The sequence below is a fragment of the Chiloscyllium plagiosum genome, unplaced genomic scaffold (assembly GCF_037043375.1).
Source record: "Chiloscyllium plagiosum isolate Xiang-an unplaced genomic scaffold, Cpla_swu_hap1 HiC_scaffold_48, whole genome shotgun sequence".
In the NCBI taxonomy this organism is placed as follows: domain Eukaryota; kingdom Metazoa; phylum Chordata; class Chondrichthyes; order Orectolobiformes; family Hemiscylliidae; genus Chiloscyllium; species Chiloscyllium plagiosum.
In genome coordinates, this window is record NW_028270186.1 from 51,119,869 (window position 1) to 51,142,845 (window position 22,977).

At 43.6% G+C, this 22,977-nt stretch overlaps 2 long non-coding RNA genes across 8 annotated transcripts in view; one reads left to right on the forward strand and one right to left on the reverse strand.

Annotated features, from left to right (window-relative positions):
• Positions 1-9,897, reverse strand: part of LOC148135949 (uncharacterized) — a 79,096-nt gene extending 69,199 nt beyond the window's left edge. For 4 of the 5 annotated variants that reach the window (XR_015754953.1, XR_015754949.1, XR_015754951.1 and 1 more), the window contains exons 1-2: positions 1,093-1,159; positions 365-471 (exon numbers count right to left, since the gene is read on the reverse strand). This is a non-coding gene — a long non-coding RNA (uncharacterized LOC148135949). Of the gene's footprint in view, positions 1-364; positions 472-1,092; positions 1,160-8,336; positions 8,437-8,551; positions 8,650-9,769 lie in introns of those variants that run through there. The other variant, XR_015754950.1, reaches the window with a different exon arrangement.
• A 9,395-nt stretch (positions 9,898-19,292) lies between these two features.
• The window catches only part of LOC148135950 (uncharacterized), a 52,614-nt gene continuing 48,929 nt past the window's right edge, over positions 19,293-22,977 (forward strand). For 2 of the 3 annotated variants that reach the window (XR_015754816.1, XR_015754819.1), the window contains exon 1: positions 20,325-20,439. This is a non-coding gene — a long non-coding RNA (uncharacterized LOC148135950). Of the gene's footprint in view, positions 19,394-20,324; positions 20,440-22,977 lie in introns of those variants that run through there. The other variant, XR_015754817.1, reaches the window with a different exon arrangement.

Here is a 22,977-nt window from a genome sequence, read left to right on the forward strand (position 1 = left end):
GCTCCCTGCACCACACACACACTTGAGACCTCGACAACCCATTTTCTTCGAGACTCCCAACTATTTGTGAATTCATTACTTCACCTGTGTGGCTGTTTCTACAGTTGCTGAAGCAGCATGGTCTGAAATTCGCAGCCAAAAACTCTCAGGTCTGCTTTCCACCTTTAAGACATCCCTCAAAACCTGCTTTTTGGCAATTTGGTCATCTGACCTAATATCTCCATTTCTGGCCTTATATCTAAAGTTCTCAATTGTATTTTTGTGAAATTATAAGCATGATAATAAAAATACAAACTGTTGTTGATTTGGACATTATTTTCAAATCATCACTGTGGCTGAATGAATAATCTATAATGTCACTTACCCAACCACATTGTGGGAGCACCTTCACCCCTCAAACTGCAGCTGTACAAGAAAGTCAAACATCACCCTCTCCACAAGCAACAGGGTTTTGGCATTAATCACTGGTATCTGTGGAAGGAGAAACATAGTTGATGTTTCAGGGAGTGCAAAATGGATTACAGGGAATGAAAATAGTGCAGCATTTGATAGTCAGAAATGGAAGGAAAATACACTTTCTTGTTGGAAAATAAGAATTCTTGACTGTCAAAAATATTTAAGAAAAAGGTAATCTGATAACAGATTTGCACATGGTCAGGGGCTGACCCGTTTACAAAGGGTCTATAAACGTAATAATACAGGACTAAACAGACCAAAAATACACCCATGGTTCGAGACTGAGGAAGCTAGATATTGACAAAGTGGTGATGAGGGAGCCCAGAGGTGAATCAGAGCAGTGTGGGCTGCTGACATCACAATGACTCTATACCAAAGGCTGCACATGCGCCTGGCTGCACCTTGCCCCCTACAACGATGGCGGCGCTGCACGTGTCCAGTGAATCGTTGTCCCGAATAAAGATGGCGGCGCTCACTCAGGCCTGCAGCCGCGCTGAGGTCATTCCTCATTTGCTGCAAACACGGGACTGGGGCGTTCAAATTTGTGTTTTCCGACGTGCACAATTTGTTTGTAAAACGTCTCCGCTCGTAGCAACACAGATTTTCTCCCGTTTCCCTGTTTATTTCTTTCCTTACCGTATCCTTTCTCTCCATAACTTGCCGAGCATTCATTACAGCGACTGTGCGCCGCGCGCGAGGGTGATCACATGGCTTAGTTTAGCTCCGCCCTTCATTCACTTTGATTGGTTGGAGGACCAACATCCCGCTAGGTCATCCAGCTCCGCCCACCGTCCTTTCATTGGTCCGGTGCTGACATCAATCACCCGGCGTCCCTTTGGTGGCTCGACCATGCGCAGTTGATCATCCTTCAGCTGATATGTTGGGTGATGTGATGGGAGAGTTTACTGAGTGTAAGAATTCCCTTTGTGTGAGATCTGCAGTAGATTTCCTTTATTCATGGAGGGAATTGTCTTCCTACTCATGACTGTACAGCTGTGATTGATGAATCAATGCCACCTGAATCAGTACATAAACACCTCATTTTCATTCCTTTTCACAACATCTGAGATCTTTACCACATTGTATCACGCTCTTCTTTGGAAAAAAAAACAGGAATCGGAGCAGGAGTAGGGCATTCATTCCCTTCAGCTTGTTCCCCCATTCTATCAGATCATGGCTTGGCCAACCCAGACCTCAACACCTCTTTTATGCTTGATCCGCATCTGTCCTCTTTTAAAATAATTTGAGATAGAATCATAGATTCCCTACTGTGTGGAAACAGGCCCTTCAGCCCAACAAGCCAGAACAACCCTCCGAAGAGTAATCCAACCATTCCCCTCCCACACAACTTTCACAATTGTTTGGGTGCGGAAATTCTAGCCATTCACTGAGAGAAAAAGTTCTTTAATTTTTCTAAACTTAATGTTCCCTTATGTAATGTCCCTTGTTTGAGACTTCACTGGTGCTAGAAGATCTAGTCAACATCTACTCTGTCCAGCTCCTCAGAATCTTGTTTCCATAAGATCACTCCTGCTTATCTATTCTTGATAGGTCAACGTCCTCGAAGCACCTAATTGAATCTTTTTTGAATGGTCTCCGATGTTGGTTTATCCTTTATTAAATATGGGAGCTAACATTGTATACAGCACTGCAAGTGAGGACTCAGCAACAGCCAGTGTGGTAAACCAATCCTCAATCCATGCTAATACATTACGCCGATACCATGAGCCCCTAAATTGTGCAATTAACTTTTATGTAGCACCTTATCATTTGCATTTTTCAAATCCAAATACAGAACATCATTGGATTGCCCTTTATCAGACCTGCTTGTTATCTCCTCAATGAACTGTCGCAAATTTATCAAATATAGTTTCTCTTTCACAAAACCCAGTCTACCATGTTTAATGATAAGCTTTCCTAAATGTCCTGCAATTTCTTACTTTAATATTTGACTCTGTAGATTCTTTCAGTAGATTTGCAAGTATGATTCCCCTCTCTTAAATCCATGTGGACTCTGTCCAATCCTGTCACTGTTCAGTCAGAAACTTGACTGTACTCCAATGTAGTTAGTAAATATATCCATATTTATTTTAAAAAATCGATTACTTATCAATGCTGGACCCATGCAATATCAATATATTAGTGACTCTGAATTTGGGTTATAATGTTTTTTTTTGTGTTAATTCCTTTACGTACTGTATTATGCAGACAGCGCCAAGCGATCACTCTTAATTGTGAGTAACTTTGAAAATAATATATTTTTAAAATGACATCCCAAAATGCTGCCTCATTATTGTGCAAGGAGGATTTTGCATTCAATAGTTTGCAGATAAAATTGAACAGATGTTTGCTGCAATTTGGTTCAGACTGAAGATTACACCAAAGTGGCAACTCTGCTCTCAAATTCTTACTTGACACTGCACAAGGTCATACTGATGGCACTTCACTTTGCCATTCCTGTTCAACAGCTTTATTTCCAGGTTTAATCCTATAATCATTCTAGAGCTTGTACTTTAGACAACTTATCTTTTAGGTACATATTTAAATATCATACTGAAATGTTGCACTGAATGGTACCAAATCTGAAATTAGTCTCTAATCTGATAGTAACGTGCTTCGACCCTTCTACATATGTATTGGCATAAGTCGATGTCAGTTATTTTTCTGAAGCCTGTGATTGCTGATGAAGGGCTTATGCCCGAACCATCAACTCTCCTGCTTCTCAGATGCTGCCTGACTTGCTGTGCTTTTCCAGCATGACACTTTTCGACTCTGATGTCCAGCTTCTTTGGTCGTCACTTTCTCCTTTGAGTAGATTGATCAACAAAACATATTCTTGGTTTAAAGTGCAATATGAACCAATTCATGAAATTCAGATATCTCACATTTACCTTAACTATGTGAAGGCTAAGACATTACTAAATTATTGTCAGTAATTGAAACCGTGCTGACAAACTTGTACAGTATCAGTGCCTCACCTTTAGAGAATGTTCCCAGATATCGCACTGCTGCAGTATTTTGTTTTGCACTCAGCTATATGTTGTTCTCAATTGTTTCTTTGTGAAAGATTACAAAATTAACTTAGATAAATGAACTTATGATTTCTTTAACTAATGTTAGAGAAAACAATGTCAGTATTTCAAGTGCTGATAAAGTAAAATAAACTGATAATCAGTAGAAAGAGTTTAAGAGGGATATGGAACAAATGTTGGGATTAGATATTTTTGGACATCTGGTCAGCATGGGCAAGTTGGACTGAAGGGTCTGATTGTGTGTTGTACAACTGTGACTTCATTCTCTCAGTTATTCAAGAAGTTGAATACTTCGAGGAGGAAAAGGATAATTTATGCAGAGAATGCACTTGCAATGATGATTGAGGTATATCAAACTCACATTATTTCATGACCTTTTCCTCTGGGTTCATCAATGAACAAACTTGTTTTGTTCTCTGAATAACTATGTATCATGTGATTTGTTTTGCACAAAATATTTCGTTAGGATCTCGTGAACTATTAAGAAGTGTTCATTTTTAAAATTTAGGCAGCTTGATTGTTAAGCAAGAAAATGTTCGCGTTTTACTCCCACTGAATCATTGCTCTATAAAAGGTGACAAGCTTTTTATCTTTTCTGGGCACTGAATATATGGAAATCAATTCTGAAGGAAAAAATCCTCGTCGGTAATGTTCCCACATATGTGGAGTAATTGTTTCTGGTCACTCTTCAGGTTATAGAGGCTAGGAAAGAAATGAGTTGACTAAAGTTAGTCCATCCAAATGATGTTGCCAAGCTCATTGGTAAACTTGCACGATCTATTGAAGAAACACGTGTTTCAGAGTGTATGCAATAAACCTGAACATTGTTATTTTTTCACAGAGCTTGGGACACGACTGGAGCAGCAATGAAGCTCGTATTGTTTTTTTAAATTTCCGAGCTTGCCGAAATATTGTTGGTAAATGCAGGTGACTTTATCAAAGCACATTTCACACTCCCCAGCCAGGAATTTGGTCCCAATTCTGTCAGTCCATCCATTCCTATGGATCACAGGTATTTTAAATGTGAGCACTCCATTTAACTATTTGAATTGAATACTTCAGTGGTTAAGTCCTCTTGCATTCTTAATTTCAAATTAATCAATGTGATTTTTTGCCCCCCCTGAATTTGCCAAGCACTGGGCAGTTCTGGAATATTCCAAATATTTACAATAGATGCATTCACACTATTGAAGGTAACCTGGCAGATTTGAATATCATTCAGGTAGTCAACAACAATACATAAGTAACTTTATGAATTGCTTACCGTACACCAACAACACAAGCCAAGTATTAGTGAAACCACAGATTGTTTCCCATGGATTCCCAAATCTAAACAGTGCATTCCAGATATGCTCACTATCACCATCTGGGAGCAGTCTCCCAAAGTGCTACCAGAATTTAGAAAGCGCATTCACTGCCCTCCAAAGCTAAATCTGCTGTCACAGGCTTCACTCTTATTGCATACAATGACATTTATTGTCCAGTTCTTTAATGTGACAAATGATTTTATAAACAATTTATAAACTACTTTAAATCCTGAAGAAATGTGATGTCATCCCTTTGTAGAAGTGAATGGAAAGTGTAATGTTTGCTTGACATTGGGCTCTATGTATCGGGCCGAACTGAACCTTTACCAAGATGTAAAAAAGCAAAGATTATGCTCCGCGATGTAAATGTTCAATCAGGTTTAATAAAAATCTTCCCAAAAATTGAGAGTTTGACTTCAGCTCCTTTAAAGAGTCATGCTCTTGGCCTTCAATTTTGTGACATGTGATCATTCTTTGGTAAAGGTGGCTGTGTGCAACACTGCAGTATGTTGTGCTGAAGCGCCTAATTAGGTGGTGAGCTTTATTACTGGCGTAACTCGGCTAATTTTGAGACGGAATACGACTTCGAGTTAAATCTTGTTTTTAATCTGAGGCGGGCTTGTGTAACTCAAGTGTGGAAACTATGCTCATGTTTGCAATGAACCTTTCACTTTTGGAGATTAGTATATTTCCGATCTATTTTGTAAATAAAGTTCACTATAGAAAGCACAGTGCTGGAGAACCGCAGGTCCCGCAACATCTCTGAGGGGGAAAAACATTGTAAGTTCCAAGTCCAGTGACCTTTTGTCCATTCAGACAAAAACTTGAAATGTAACATTCTTTTTTCTCCTCACCGATGCCCTCAGAACTGCTGAGTTTCTCCAGCACTTTGTTTCTGGGGTTCAGATTTCCAGCACCTGCAGTTTATTGTTTTGTTATCGATCCTATGATTTGACTTGGGGAGTGAGAGGCAGCAACTGTGATCAACGAGGATAAAACTCCCCAACCATGGAAAACAAACCGGTTCTTTATACTTTGCAAAACACGACTAAATAAGAAATGAAATTAAGCTAAGTGCGAGAAGGCATACCACCTGCCTTGTCTCAAACCTGCTACTCATCTTTGAGAACTAATCTGTCAGAATTGTGTTTGCTCGCTTCCTTTGAGATCACAGTCCACAAATGTCTCAGTTCCAATCCCTGGGCTGGGCCCATTACCACATTGCAGTGGGGTGGAGAGCTTTGTGTCAGCCTGACGTTTTTGTCAATAACAACATTGCAGGTTGAAGTTGACGGTTTTGACGAATATTGCATCATCAAACTGGAGGAAATCCTTCCGAATGTATTGATTAACTGGACTGAACCTGTTTACATGCAGCTGAAACTTTATTGCTGGAGCAGCACAGCAGGGATATACCAGGCCATGAGATCTCAGATTGGGCCTGAAGAAGGGCATGTGCCCGAAACGTCGAATCTCCTGTTCCCTAGATGCTGCCTGACCTGCTGTGCTGTTCCAGCAATAAAGTTTCAGCTTTGATCGCCAGCGTCTGCAGACCTCACTTTCTCCTGTTTACATGCAGCCCTGTTAGTAGTGCTGTAATATTCTATGTTAAGAATCACACACCGCCAGGTTATAATCCATCAGGTTTAACTGGAAGCACACTAGCTATCGGAGCGACGCTGCTTCATCAGGTGTTTGTGAAGGGCAAAATTCTATGGCAGAGAATTTATAGCAAACATTTATAGTGTGATGTAACTGAAATTATTCATTGACAAATACCTTGATTGTCTGTTGAGTCTTTCATCTGCTCGAATACCATGCTAGTTTCATTTCTTTCATGTGTCAATCACCAAGCCTTATTTTAAAAGTTGCATTCCTGACAGTGTCCCACCAAATCACTCATTGTATTAATCACTGCACAGTCTCAACAAAGGAATGAAACTGAATGGACCACATTACATCTACCAATGCACTGGAAAGTACAACAACACAATCAGCCCTCTTGTCCCTGCAACCTCTGTCTCACTGTGGGCCAACAGCAGTAGCAGAACTGTACTCCAGCCCAATCTGAGATCTCATGGCCTGGTATATCCCCCATTCAACCATTAACATCAAGCCAGGGGATCAACCCTAGTTCAATGGAGAGTTCCGCAGGGCATGCCAGGAGCAATACCAGGCACACTTAAAAATGTGGTGCCAACCTGGTGAAGCTGCAGTGCAAGCAACACCAAATAGAACAATATGATCCAACAACCAATGGATCAGATCTGAGCTCTGCTGTTCTGCCACGCCTTGTCAGGAATGGTGATGGACAATTAAACACTCACTACAGGAAGCATCACAGATATCCCCACCCTTACTAATGGAGGGGTCTCACACATCCATGCAACAGACAAGACAACAGTATTTGCAGCAATCTTCAGCCAGCAGTGCCAAGTGGATGAGCCTTCTCTATTTGTCCATGACATCACAGATGTGAATCGAATTGGTTGAAAACTCATTTCAAATTAGATCAAGAAATGGAGAAGTAGTGTAAAGGCTGTCGGCCCTGCCAGCATTGTGGCAATAATACTGATGGCCGTGCTCCAGAACTTGCTGTCCACCAAAACAAGTACTGCTCCAGCACTGGCACCTACCGACCCTGGGAAATGTTTCCCATTGTTGTTCAACACAAAAACGCAGGACACATCCAACCCAGCCAATTTCCCTCCATTAGACCACACTCGCTCAGCAGTGAAGTGATAGAAGTTGTCATCAACAGTGCTATCAAGCACATGCTCACAATAACCTGCTCAGTGACACCCAGTTTGGCTTCTTCCAGGGCCAATCAGCTTCTGAGCTTGTCACAGACTTGATTCACAAACTGACAAACAGCTGAATCCCAGGAGCTGAGGGTGACATCCCAGTCCCACTCCAAGACCACTATTTCGACTTCAGTGAAATCACCTGACCTCACCACAGCCTCAGCTCATTTACTGAAACTCTACTTCATTCCTTTTGTTAACTCTAGATTTCATTATGTAAACCCACTCTTGGCCAACATCCCACAATCACCCTCCCTATAATATCCAGAATATTGAAAAGTCTACTGCCCAAGTGCTCACTTGTACCAGAACTTGCTGATCCATCAAAAGGCTCCCATTTATAAGCAACAATTTACTTTCACACCCTTGACTAAATTCCTGGTTGTAATCATTCCTATCTTCCTGCACCATACACCCTTTCACATCTCAACAACTCATCTTAGTTTAGACTCCCAATGATGTGTTTATTTTTGTGTTCAGGTGTGTGACTGTGTCTATAGATTCCAAGGCAACACAGTCTGGAATTCCCACCCTCTAAGATCTGCTTTCTTCCTTTAAGGCATTCCTGAAAAATTGCTTATTTGGCAATGGTTTTGGTCACCGGGCATAATATTTTCCAGCTGTGTCCTTATGTCAAAAGTTCTCAACATTTTTTGTGAAATTAAAAACATGTTGATTTGTACAGATATCTTCTACTTTTCACTATCACTGAGTGAATAATCTGTAACATCTCTTACCCAACCACGTTGTGGGAGAACCTTCACCATTCAAACTGCAACTGTACAAGGAAGTCAAACTTCACACTCTCCACAGGCAATACGGCTTTGGCAATGATCACTGGTATGTGTGGAAGGAGAAATACATATGATATTTCAGGGAGTGCAATATGAATTATAGGGAATGAAAATGGTGCAGAATTTGACTGTCAGAAGTGGAAGAAAAATTCACTCACTTTTGGAAAAAAGAATTCTTGACTGTCAACGATATTGTGGAAAAAATAACTTGATAATGGAGCAGCATACGGTCAGGTGTCGGGCAGCAGTGGACAATCTATTTACAAAAAGGTCTGTGAACGTAGTAGTAAAATACAAAACATGGCAAAAATACATTCATGTGAGACTGAGGAAGCTAGATAACAAACAAGTGGACATCAAGAAGCCCAGAGGTGAATCAGAGCAGTGTTCAGTTTTATGATTCCACAGTCAGAGATGTCTAGCACAAAAACAGACTCTTCAGTCCAGCCCATCTATGCAAACCAGATATTCTAACCTAAACTATTCCCATTTACCAGCACTTGACCGGCATCCCTCTGAACCCTTCCTATTCAAATGCCTTTTAAAGGTTACCATTTTGATTGTCCTTCAGGCTCCTTTTGAATTTTACCCTCTCACCCTAAACCTATACCCTCTAGTTCTGGGCTCCACCACTCCAGGGTAAACACCTTGTCTATTTATGCTATCCATGCCCCTCACGATTTTATCAACCTCTTCAACATCACACCTCAGCCTATGACACTCCAGGGAAAATGGCCCCAGTCTATTACGCCTCTCCCTGCAACTCAAATCCTTCAACCCTGGCAACATCCTTAAAAAATCAATTCTCAAACCTTCCATGTTTCAGTGCCTCTTTCTCATGAGAGGGAGACCAGAATTTCACACAATATTCCAAAAGTGGCCTAACGAATATCCTGTACAGCTCCTTTACTCAATACTCTGACCAACGAAGGGAAGAATCCCAAACAATTTCTTCACTATCCTAGCTACCTGTGACTCTACTTTCAAGGAACGATGAACATGCACTCCAAGGTCTGTTTGTTTAGCAAGACTCTCCAAGACCTTACAATTTAGTGTGAGTCCTGCTCTGATTTGCTTTTCTAAAATGCAGCACCTCACATTTATCTAAATTAAACCCTATCTGCCACTCCGCAGCCCATTGGCCCATCTGATCAATATCCCATTGTATTCTGAGACAAACTTTATCACTGTCCACAACACCTCCAATTTTGGTGTCATCTGCAAACTTACGAACTGTACCGGCTCTATTCACATCCAGATCTTTAAATGGATGAAGATACAAATCCAGAAAAAACAATCCATTTCTCTGGGTTTAAATGTGCTCTGGGTAAATCCTGTCCTATGACTCTCTACCAGGGAGGGCTGCACATACACACCTCTGAACTTTGCCCCCGACAAAGCTGGCGGCCACGCACGTGTCCACTGAATCTTTGCCCCGAATAAAGATGGCGACGATCACACGATGAGGTTATTTTCCCGTTTACTGCAAAAACGGGACTGTAAGTTTCAAATTTGTATTTTCCGACATGCACCAAATGTTTGTAAAATCTCTCAGCCCATACCAACACCATTTCCCTCCCACTTCCTGCTGTTTATTTCTTTCCTTACCAACAGCTCTCCATCCACACGTCCCACACATCTGCGCCCACCGTGAGGATGATCACGTGGTATAGTCTAGTCCCGTCCCTCATTTACTCTGATTGGTCGGAGGACCAAATGCCCCGCCAGGTCCTCCAGCGCTGCCCCTGCCTTTCCATTGGTCTTCCGCTGACATCAACCACCAGGGGCCCATTGTTGCCTGGAGCATGCGCACTGCTTCGTGGCTTTAGTTGCTGTTTATCAGTTACAAGAGTGAGAGACAGAGTTAAAAATCACACAACCACCTATTGCAGAAGCTGCAAAGCGAGTGTTTCCAAGTAAACCTGATGGACTATAACCTGGTGTTCTGTGAATTTTAATTTTGTCCATCCTAATCCAACAGCAGCACCTGAAAGTCAAGAGTGCGGGAGAAATGCAAAATATAACAACAAAAGCCCTAGGAACAGGAGAAGGCCGTCCTGCCCTTTGAGCTTGCTCTGCCATTCATTAAGACCATGGCTGATCATTTTGTGGACGGAGAACCATTTACCAACGTTCTCACCTTAATCCCTTAATTAATTAGTTATTTCTTTTAAAAAAAGCTACCTTAGCTTTAAAAACGTTTACTGAACTAGCATCAGCTACTTCCCTGGGCAATGAATTCCATAGAGGTCAAGAGGTTTCTTGTCAATTCAGTCCTAAATTTGCTGCCTCTAATCTTGAGGTGATGCCCTTTTGTTCTGGCTTCATCTGCCAGTGGAAACATTCTCGCTACTTCTGTTTTATCCATTCCATTCATTATTTTATATGTTTCCCATTCTTCCGATTTCCAATGAATATAATCCCAATCTTCTCAGTCTCTGTTAAAACAACTCCCTCAACTCCGGAATCGACCTAGTTAACCTCCTCTGCACCCCCCCCCTCCCCCCGGTGCTGGTACATCCTTGAGCAAGTGAGGAGAGAGAAACTGCATGCAGTACTCCAGGTGTGGCCTCACCAGCACCCAATACAGCTGGAACATAACCTCTGCTTTTAAACACAATCCCTTCAGCAATGACGGCCAAAATTCCATTTGCTTTCTGAATTGATTGTTGTACCTGGTGACCAACCTTCATGCAGAAAGTTACTCAGGTGCCCCCGCATAGCAAATGATGCAACTTTTAAAAATTCAAGTAATAATCTCTTTTTTAATGTTACTCCAAACAAACAGTATGACTTTACATTTATGAACATTCTTTTCCATGCTAATATTCTACTCCTAACGCCATGCACCTTTATATTATGCAACAGCCTCATGCACAGCACTTTGTTGAGGGCCTTTTGGAAATCCAGGTACACAGCATCCACTGGGTCCCCGTTGTCCAATTTGCTCAAAATGTCTTCATAGAATTCCAAAAGATTTGTGAAGCATGACCTGCCCTTCTTGAACCCATGCTTTGTCTGTCCAATGGGACAATTTCTATCAAGATTCCCTGCTATTTCTTCCTTGATAATAGACCCAAGCATCTTTCCCACTACAGAGAATAAGCTAACTTGTGTATAATTCCCCACCTTTTGTCCACCTCCTTTTAAAAAAGGGGCATCACTTTTGCTGCTTTCCAATCTGCTGGGACTGCCACAGTTCAGTGAATTTTGGAAAATTACTGCCAGTGCATTTGCTATTTCTCCTGGTATCTCCTTTAGTACCCTGGGATGCATTCCATCATGATCAGAAGACTTTCCTGTCATTAGCTCAATTAACTCCAACAATCCAACACTAGCTGTTCCGTAATAATGCTAGTTTCCAAATCCTCACCTATGTTTGTCTCTTTGCTAATTATTGGCAAGATATTAGTTTCCTCCACTGTGATATCCCATAATTAAATGTCCTTCTCATTTTCCAAAAGACCAACGTTTACTTTAGTCACTTTTCTCATTCAATATAAAATTTTGCTATCTGTCTTTATAGTCTGTGCTAGTTTATTTTTCTCATGTTCTATCTTAGTTTTCTTTATAGCTCTTCTGTGGATTTCTGTTGACTTTTAACGTTTGAGACGTTTTCCCAGTTCTAGTTTCAGGCTGTTTTTGGCCACTTTGCATGTCTTCTCTTTCAATTTGATCGCTTTCCTTAGAAACCCATCGCAGAGTATGCCTTCCTTTTCACTGAAATATACCATTGCTGAGCACTTCGTAAAGTGCCTTTGAAAATCTTCCACTGCTCATAAAATCTTTGTTTCCAGTCTATTTTATCCAGGTTCTCCCTCATTCTATTGTAGTTCCCTGTGTTGAAGCACAGGACCCAGGTATTAGATTTTATCTTCACAGTCTCCATATGTATTCTAAATTCAACCATACAGTGATCACTTCTTTCAAGAGGATCACTAACTCGGAGGTCATTAATTATTCCTGTCTCATTGCACAGGGCCAGATGCTGGATAGATTGCTCCTTGTCGGTTACATTTCATACTGTTCAAGAAAACTATTATGGATACACTTAATGAAATCAAGGCTACCTTGACTGAGCTGGTTTGACCAATCTACATGTAGATTAAAATCACCCATGGTAATAGCCGTATCATTTTTCCAAGCAATAGTTATTTCTTTGTTTATTGCCCATCCCAATGTGAAGTTATTATTTGGTGGCCTGAACACTACACCTGTCAGTGACTTTCTTGTTAGAATTTTGAATGCATCATTCCTGTTTCTCCTAATGTACAGCAATAACAACAACTACTTGCATTGTATGGAAACCGCCTAAGGTGTTTCATGAATGATCAAAGAGAATTGATTAAAGAGAATGATTTTCAAATACATCTTAAAAGAGGATAGAGAAGGTTAGGGGGGGTGTTCCACAGACTTCTGCCCTTGCCAGCACCATTCATGGAGTGATGTAAGTGGGGTGGGTTGGAAAGGGAACGTGCAAAGGGGAAATGAAGGAGCACAGGCAGTGCATAAGGTCTTAAGGACAGAAGGGGCTCCAGACTGAGTCTGTCTGTCAGAGAGTATGGCTGCCTCATGGAGTTTGAAGCTCTGCAATGGGTCCATGCATGTCACGTTAGTCGAGGAGAGTATAACGGTCGCTGAGAGAACTTTTGATGAGGACTAGTCTCCTGAGGTAGTGTGGGCTGAGGTTAGAAACAGGAGAGGAGAGGTCACACTGCTTGGGGTTTCTTTTTTAGGCCTCCACAGAATTCCAGGGAGGGGGAATAGAGGATTGGCAAAATTATTCTGGATAGAGTGAAAGTAACAGAGTTGTCATTATGGAGTCTTTAACTTCCCCATTGACTGGAAATACTATAACTCTAATATGTCGGATGAATCGGTTTTTATCCAATGTGTACAGGAGGGTTTCCTGACACAGTTTATTGAAGGGCCGACAAGAGGGGAGGCCACATTGGATCAGCTCCTTGGAAATGAACCAGACTAGGTGTTTGATTTAGTTGTAGGTGAGCTCTTTGGAGAGAGTAACCATAATTCAGTTAAGTTGAGTTTAGCGATGAAAAGGAATAAGGACATGCCACAGGTCAAGAGTTATTGATGGGGTAAGGGCAATTATAATGCTATTAGGCAAGAATTAGATGCACAGAATGGGGTAGCAAAATGCAGGGATGCAGACAATGGAAGTGTGGAGCTGGTTTAAGGAACAGATATTGCATGTCCTTGATAGGTATGTCCCTGTCAGGCAGGAGGAAATGATAAGGTAAGGGAACCGTGGTTTACTGCGGAAACTGCATCTCTTGTTACGAAGAAGAAGGAGGCTTAGATGTTGATGAGCGAAGATGGTTCAGATGGAGAATTACAGATCAGCTAAGAAGTATTTAAAGAGTGAGATGAAAAGAGCAAAGAGAGGACACGAGTAGTCTTTAACAAATAGAATAAAAGAGAACCCGAAAGCTTTCTATAGGTATGTGAGGAATAAAAAGATGATTAGGGTAGGAATAGGGCCAATCACAGACAGAATGGGAAGATGAGTGTTGACCCTGTGGAGATCGGAGAGATGCTAAATGAACATTTCTCATCGGTTTTCACTCAAGAAAAGGAGAATATTGTAGAGGAGGAGAATGGGGTATGAGATATTAGACTAGAAATTATCAAGGTTAGTTACGAACAGGTGTTATCAATGCTGGAAGGAGTGAAAATAGACAAGTCCCCTGGGCTGGATGGGATTTATCCGAGGATTTTCTGGGAAGCTAGGGAGAAGGTAGCATAGCCTTTAGCTTGGATATTTGAGTTGTCATTGTCTGCAGATTTGATACCAGAGCACTGGAAGATTGCAAATGTTGTGCATTTGTTCAAGAAGGGCAATGACCCAGGTAATTATACACCAGTAAACATTACTTCTGTTGGAGGAAAGGTTTAGAAAAGGATTAAGAGATAAGATTTATAATCATCTGGCAAACATCAATTTGATTTCAGATAGTCAACTTGGTTTTGTCAAGGGCAGGTCATGTCTCACAAACTGTAAGTAAATGTTTCCACACTGTAAGTAATCTAATCTAAAAAAAAAACCTCATTGAGTTTTTTGAGAAGGTCAGCAAGCTTGTAGATGAGGGTAGGACATTTGACGTGGTACACATGGACAAAAGTAAAGCCTTTGACAAGATTCCACATGGTAGGCTGTTGGAGAAAATGCAGAGGCATAGAATTGAGGGCGATTTAACAGTTTGGATTAGAAACTAGCTTTCTGAAAGAAGGCAGCAAGTGGTGGTTAATGGAAAATATTCAGCCTGGAGTCCAGTTACTAGTCACGTGCCACCAGGATCTGTTTTGGAACCACTGCAGGTAAAGGTGAATGGATTAGGAAATTTTCAGACGACACTAAAGTCAGTGTAGTAGTGGACAGTGTGGAAGAATGTTACAGGTTGCAAGGGGACTTGGATAAACTGCAGAATTGGGCTGAGAGGTGGCAAATAGAGTTCAATGCAACTAAATGTGAGGTGATGCACTTTGAGAAGAATAACAGGAAGGCTGAATACTGGCTCAACGGAAAAATTCTTGGCAGTGTTGTGTGCAGAGGAATCTTTGAGTCCATGTACATAGATCCCTGAAAGTTGCCACCCAGGTTGATAGTGCTATTCAGAAGGCAAACAGTGTGTTAGGTTTCATTCGTGGAGGGATTGAGTTCCAAAATTGAAATACCATACTGCAACTATACAAAACACTGGTGCAGTCACACTTGGAATATTGTGTTCAGTTCTGGTGCCCATATTTCCGGAAGGATCTGGAAACATTGGAAAAGGTGCAGAGGAGATTTACCAGAATGTTGCCTGGTCTGGAGAGAAGGTCTTGTGAGAAAAGGCTGAGAGACTTGAAACTCTTCTCATTGGCAAGAATAAGGCTAGAGGGGATTTGATAGAGACATACGAGATGATCAGAGGATTAGAAAGGTAGACAATGGAAGTATTTTTCATAGGATGATGACGTCAGCGTGGGGGGAATGGGGGTGGAACCCTGTTCATGACTCCACCTCTATTCCCCCCAATCCAGTTACAGGCTCCACTCCCACTCCCAGCTCCACACTCACACCAGATCTCAGCTCCCAGCCCTGCCGAGTTTTCACCATCCCTCCAGACATTCCCCTCACTGAGGACAAAGGGTCAGTTCTCAACAAAGGCCTCACCTTCATCCCCCTCCGTCCACATATCAATGAATTTAATACACGCCGTGACGTAGAACAATTCTTCTGTCGCCTCCGTCTCCAAACTTACTTTCAAAAGCAGGACCCCTGCCCACCTTCCGAGGACCCCTTAGCCCACCTCCAACACACTGCATCCACCTAGACACCCCACGCTGGCCTATTACCAGACCTTGACCTCTTCATTTCATACTGCCGCTGGGACATTAACCGCCTCAACCTGTCTACCCCACTTCAACCTTTCACCCTCACAGCGCGCAGCCCTCCAATCGCTTGCTCCAATCCCAAACTCACCATTTTGCCAGCAGATAAAGGGGGCGCAGTGGTAATCTGGTGCACTGACCTCTACACCGCTGAAGCCAAACGCCAACTGAAAGACACCTCTTCCTACTGCCCCCTCGACCATGACCCCACCCCCTATCACCAAACCATCATCTCACAGGCATACAGAACCTCATCACCTCAGGAGATCTCCCACCCACAGCTTCCAACCTCACAGTCTGGGAACCCCACACTGCCCAGTTCTACCCCCTTCCCAAGATCCACATGCCTAACCACCCTGACTGACCCATTTTCTCAGCATGCTCCTGCCCCACTGAACTCATCTCTACCTACTATAACATTGTCTTATCCCCCCAGTCCAGGAACTCCCCATATACGTTCGAGAAACCACCCAAGCCCTCCATCTCCTCCAAGACTTCCGTTTCTCCAGCCCCCAATGCCTCATCTTCACCATGGATATCCAATCCCTCTATACCTCCATCCGCCATGACCAGGGCTTCCAAGCCCTTTGTTTTTTCCTCTCCCGATGTCCTCAACAGTACCCCTCCACCGACACTCTCATTCATTTGGCCAAACTGGTCCTCACCCTTAACAATTTCTCCTTTGAATCCTCCCACTTCCTCCAGACCAAAATGGTAGCCATGGGAACACGTAAGGGCCCCAGCTATGCTTGTCACTTTGTTGGATACATAGAACAGTTGATCTTCCATAATTACATTGGCACCACACCCCACCTCTTCCTCCACTACATTGATGACTGCATTGGTGCCACCTTGTGCTCCCGCGGGGAGGTTGAGCAATTCATCACCTTCACCAACACATTCCACCCTGACCTTAAATTTACCTGGACCATCTCTGACACCGCCCTCCCCTTTCTTGACCTCTCCATCTCCATTAATGACGACCGACCTGACACTGACATTTTTTACAAACCCACCGACTCCCACAGCTACCTGGATTACACTCTTCCCACCCTACGTCTTGCAAAAATGCCATCCCGTATTCCCAATTCCTCCGCCTCTGCTGTATCTGCTCCCAGGGGGATCAGTTCCACCACAGAATACACCAGGTGGCCTCCTTCTTTCGAGACCACAATTTCCCTTCCAACGTGGTTAAAGATGCCCTGCAATGCATCTCATCCATATTCTGCACCTCCGCCCTCAGACCCAATCCCTCCAACCGTAACAAGGACAGAACACGGCGGCACAGTGGTTAGCCCTGCTGCCTCACAGCGCCAGAGACCCGGGTTCAATTCCCGCCTCAGGCGACTGACTGTGTGGAGTTTGCACATTCTTCCTGTGTCTGCGTGGGTGCTCCGGTTTCCTCCCACGGTCCAAAGATGTGCAGGTCAGGTGAATTGGCCATGCTAAATTGCCCGTAGTGTTAGGTAAGGCGTAGATGTAGGGGTATGGGTGGGTTGCGCTTCGGCGGGCGGTGTGGACTTGTTGGCCTGAAGGGCCTGTTTCCACACTGTAAGTAAGATAATCTAATCTAATCTAATCTAATCCAATTTAAAACACCCTGGTGCTCATCGTCCACCCTACCAACATTCGCATAAACCAAATCATCCGCCGACTTTTCCGCCATCTCCAAACAGACCCCACCACCAGGGATATATTTCCCTCCCCACCCCTTTCTGCCTTCCGCAAAGACCGTTCCCTCCGTGACTATGCCCCCCACAACCCAACCTGGCATCTTCCCCTGCCACCGCAGGAATTGAAAAACCTGCACCCACACCTCCTCCCTCACCTCTATCCAAGGCTCTAAAGGAGCCTTCCACATCCATCAAAGTTTTACCTGCACATCCACTAATATCATTTATTGTATCCGTTGCTCCCGATGAGGTCCCCTCTACGTTGGGGAGACTGAACACCTCCTAGCAGAGGGCTTTACGGAACATCTCCTGGACACCCGCACCAATCAACCCCACCGCCCTGTGGACCAACATTTCAACTCTCCCTCCCACTCTGCTGAGGACATGGAGGTCCTGGGCCTCCTTCACCACCGCTCCCCTCACCACCAGATGCCTGGAGGAAGAACGCCTCATCTTCTGCCTCCCAACACCTCAACCCCAGGGCATTAATGTGGACTTCAACAGTTTCCTCATTTCCCCTTCCCCGACCTCATCTCAGTTCCAAACTTCCAGCTCAGCACTGTCCCCATGATTTGTCCTGACTTGTCCTACCTGCCTATCTTCTTTTCCAACTATCCACTCCATCCTCCGACCGCCCCCGACCTATCACCTTCATCCCCTCCCCCACTCATCCTATTGTACTCTATGCTACTTTCTCCCCACCTCCACCTTCCTCTAGCTTATCTCTCCACGCTTCAGGCTCTCTGCCTTTATTTCTGATGAAGGGCTTTTGCTCGAAACGTCGATTTTACTGCTCCTCGGATGCTGCCTGAACTGCTGTGCTCTTCCAGAACCACTAATCCAGAATCTGTACCCCACCACATCACTTTGCCCCACAATCGCGGTATCTGGCTGTGCACAAGGAGGAGTGGCTACAGTCTGTACTGGGATGCCCTGGGGCCCTGAACCACATGGTAAAGACTAAAATGACCAGAGCATTGAGAGCCCCACCACATTGTTTGCATATTCTTTTGTTTTTACTCTGTTCTTGCCTTCCCTTGTTTTTTCTTAATAAAGCTGTGAAATGAACTCAGGCATCTCGATCCAAGACTCGGGATATTTTCACCACATCACAAGGCATCGACTCTAACTTCCCTTGTCCCTTAGCCTGCTGAGTCGCGCCTGAATCCGCAATTGGGAGGAAGGGGCGGAACAGGAGGACTGAGCAGCGGCCGGTCGTCAAATAGAGTGAGTGAGGAGCGGGGCCAACGCATTCTCGGGGAGTGAACGCTTCAGGATTGGTCAGAAAGCCAACTATTTTGCAGGATTGATCATTCTAACTACATAGTGGAGCATTAAACCTCTCCCATGAATCAATGTGAGATTTTTAAGAAATAGTTGTGATGTAAATCTGATAACGTACATTAGGGAGATTTAAACAATCCTTCGATAAACACATGGGTGATTTTGCAGGGGACGAGCTGAGAATAATTCATAGGTCGGCGTGAATAATTCACAGGTCGTTTTACACAACTCGAGTAAGAAACTTACTTTGAAACTCCCAGAACAATTGGTAATTTACTTACCTGGCTAATATGGTTAAGTTGGACCGAATAATCTATTTGCATAGTAATCATCTCAATGACTGTAACTCGACAGAGCAATTGTTAATGACTTATATTTCACCCAGGATCCTATGCAGATATAAATATTCTCTATAAATTCACTGACAATCTCAGACGCACGCGCAGTTTAGTTTCCATGTGGAGCATGCGCAGTATCACATTGATTTGGACACACAGAGAGAGACATGGAGCTGCTTTCTCCGGCAGCGGCTGCGATCGGCTTCAGAGAGCGGTGCTCAGAGCCGGTGTGTGGGAGAAAGGAGCGGAGAGATTTCACAAATCCCGGATAAAGGTTAAAAATAACTCGATAAAGACCTTCCAGGCCCGGGTAAGGAGGCGGCGGTCTCTGATCAGAGAAGGGGCCCAGGGTCACGGCCGCCATTTGTTTGAGGGAAGAGGGAGCGGAGGGCCGCCATCTTGAGAAGGTCAAGGTGCAGGAGGGCGGGGCTCTCGGGGTCTGTAGAACAATCAGAGGAAAGGGAAGACCCATTGTTACTGATTAATCCCACGGACACAGCGTCACTGGGCGGTCCTACAGGAATATCCTCTCTCAGTCAGAACCAGCAGCTCTCCTCCTCTCTCAGCTCCCCTTCTGTCCTTCCTGCAGCATCTGTCCCCTGGAACATTGAGCTGCCAGTCCTGTCCCGTCCGTCCCTCAGCTGTGTTTCTGTAATACCTGTGATATCCTAGTCCCACCTTAAATTACTTCACTAAAGACAGGAATGCACCCGAAGGGTTTTTCTTAACATCAGCAATTGTTTAATACTCACTTGCAGGTTTTTAATTACATCGTTTTTGAAGCATTTAATTCAGGTTTAATCATTTGCAATGGTGGGATTTGAACCTGTGTTTAGAGAACATTTGCTGAGTTTCTGGATAAATTGAATCACATTAATGCCACTTGGCCATCACTTCGCCTGCTCGCAGGTTGCGCATCCCAGTGCAACAAGAATCAAAACCCTTTATTCCTGCACAATTGTTTGGTCCTGCATTCTGGTGATATCACTCAATGCCTCTCCATGTGGGATCCCTCACTGTGTGGATCTACTTGCTGCCTCTGTCAGTGTCTCTCACTCTTGTAGATACTCCAGATCCTAAGCCAACAGAATTCTCCACTCCAGAGAGACGCAGCAGCGCAGGCCAGGAATGCAGACTGGGGATTTCCAGATCTCTGTGGGGCTCAGTGCCATTCTACATGTGTAACCCTCACAGCCTCAGTCTAGTTTCCCATTTTGCCTATTTTTGTGTCTTCTACAGGTACTCAGGGAGTTCCTGACTCAATAGACTTGCCAACAGCTGGTTGGGAAGATGGTTGGTCAGCCAGAAAGACAAATGTCAGGGAGGTCAGGAGCCTTCAATAAATCCTGCAGTGAGGTAAGATACTCACAGTGCACAGAGCAGAGAGCAATAAGTGGGCACCAAACATCGGCTAACAAGACATGATATAGATACAGTGCTGGAGGGGGAGCACAGTACAGGCACACCCCAGGGTCAATCACCGCCCTTACTTTAAGTTTTATTGTACTGAGACGGCATCGGGAGTTCCCAGTTTTCAATCCAGACATGTGCTGTCTTGGTGAGCATCAGGAAACCAGAGCGGAAAACAGGCCTCCCACGAGAGGGTGTTCTGGGATCTTTCTGTTCCCTGTTCCCTCACCAACACAGCATCTATGTCTTGTCTTGTGGACCAGTGTCTTCAATCATTCTAAATCCTATTACAGTTCCTGTCACTGTCATCTCCTCCCCTCTCACCAATTATTTCACATATTTGAAATCTCCAGTCCAAACGACCATCAATATCGATGTAATTTGCTTCAGTTTCTACAACATGCCTTGTCTCGATAGTCGCCTCCTCCATCAACTGGGGATATAGGGTCAGTTTCGTCCATGGTTTCCAAAATGGAATGAGTCGCATTTGTACGTGTTTGGCCCATAACCCTTGAAATCTTCTCCTCTCCATGTACCTGCCAAAGTTTCTTTTCCATGTTTTAATTGTACTTGTTTCTCCCATTTCCTCTGGCAGTCCATTCCGTCCATGCACCATCCTCTGTGGGAAATGTTGCCCCTCAGCTCCCTCTTAAAATCCTTGCTCTCTCACCACACGTTTATGCCTCCTGCTATGGACTCACCTACCCTTGGCTATTCACCTTACTTAGGCCCTACATAGTTTCATAAATCTTTAAAATGTCACCTCGTGGTCTCCTCTGCCCAGGGGAAATATAGACAACAATGTTACCAATATCTCCAACTCATGCACTCAATGCTCTGACCAATGAAGATAAGTGTGCCAATTGTCGTTTTCAACACCCTGTCGCCCTGTGATGCCAGTCCAAGGAACAATGTAACTGCACCCCTTGGTCTCTCCCTTTTCTATAAAACTGTCCAGGGCCCAACCATTACCCGTGTTAGTCCTCCCTGGTTTGTCTGAACTAAATCCAACATCTGAATTAAACTCCATCTTTCATTCCTTGGCCCACTGGCCCAGTTGATTAACATCCCCTTCGATAACTATATTCCCTGCCCACTCTTCCACTAATCTTGGTATCCACAAACATACTAACAGGGACTGCTATCTTTTCACTCAGATTGTTTATGTAAATAGTGCACAACAGTGGTCCCAGCACCAATCCTTACAGCACACTGCTGGTCAGAGGCCCCAGTCTGAACAACAACCTTCTCCCACCATCCACTGCCTCTCACTGTCATCCCATTTTGTATCCAGTTGGCAAGCTCTTCCTGATCCTTTGTTATCTATTGTTACTAACCAATGTATCATGCTACACCCTGAACAAGGGTTTGCAGAAGCCAGAAACAATGTCTGTTGCTCTGCCTTCATCTATCTTCTTGGTCACATCTTGAGCAAACTCCAGTCAAGTTTGTGAGACATGTTTTCCCATGCACAAAGCCATGCTGGCTCTTCGTAAACAGGCCTTATCGTTCCAAATGCATGTAAGGCCTATCTCTCAGAATGACCTCCAACAACTGACCCACCCTGATGTCTCGCTCATCAGTCTGTAGTTCCCTGGCTTTCTCTTGCAGCCTTTCTTAATTAATGATGCAACATTATAATCATAGTCAGGGAGTCATCCCACACTGTTCGCTTAGCGCTAACATACTTTAAAACGGATCTCATCCCACCTGCCTGTTCCTGGATCATATCCCTTCAAACCTCTCCTATTCCTGTACTAATCCAAATGTCTTTTAAACTTTGTAATTGTCCCCATTTTCACCCGTTCCTTGGGAAGTTCATTTCACACACAACCCGCCCTCTGTGTAACAATGTGCCTCTCATGTCTTTTTTTAAAAATATCTCTCCTTTTAAACATAAAAATGTAGTGCCTTGTCTTGAACTCCCATGTCAATGGGAAAAGGCAACTCTATTTATCCCGCTCATGATTTTATAAACTTCTATGAGGTCATCTGTCAACACTCAGGTTTCAGTGAAAAATACCAACCTATTCAGCCTTTCTTTATACTGAAGCCTTTCGTACCCAGCCACATCCCAGTAAATCTCCTCCCAAGCCTTTCCAGCTTAATCATATCCTTCCTGTAACTGGTCACAGTATTCCAGAAGAGGACTCACCAATGGCCTGGATAATCTCAATCTGACTTCCCAACTCCTATATCCAAAGGACTGAGCGATGAAAGCAAGTGAGGCAAGCACCTTTTTTTAAACTATCCTGTCTCTCCATGTTGCAAACTTCAAAGAATTATGTAGCTGAACCCTGAGGTTCTTCTGTTCTCCAACACTACCGAAGGTCTTGTATTAATTGTATAAGCTCTGCCCATTTTTGTTGTACCAAATGCATTACCTTGCATTTATTCAGATTGAACTCCATCGACAGTTTTTCAGCCATTCACACATTTCATCAGGATCCCTTTGTAATCTCAGAAAACCTTCTTCACTGTCCA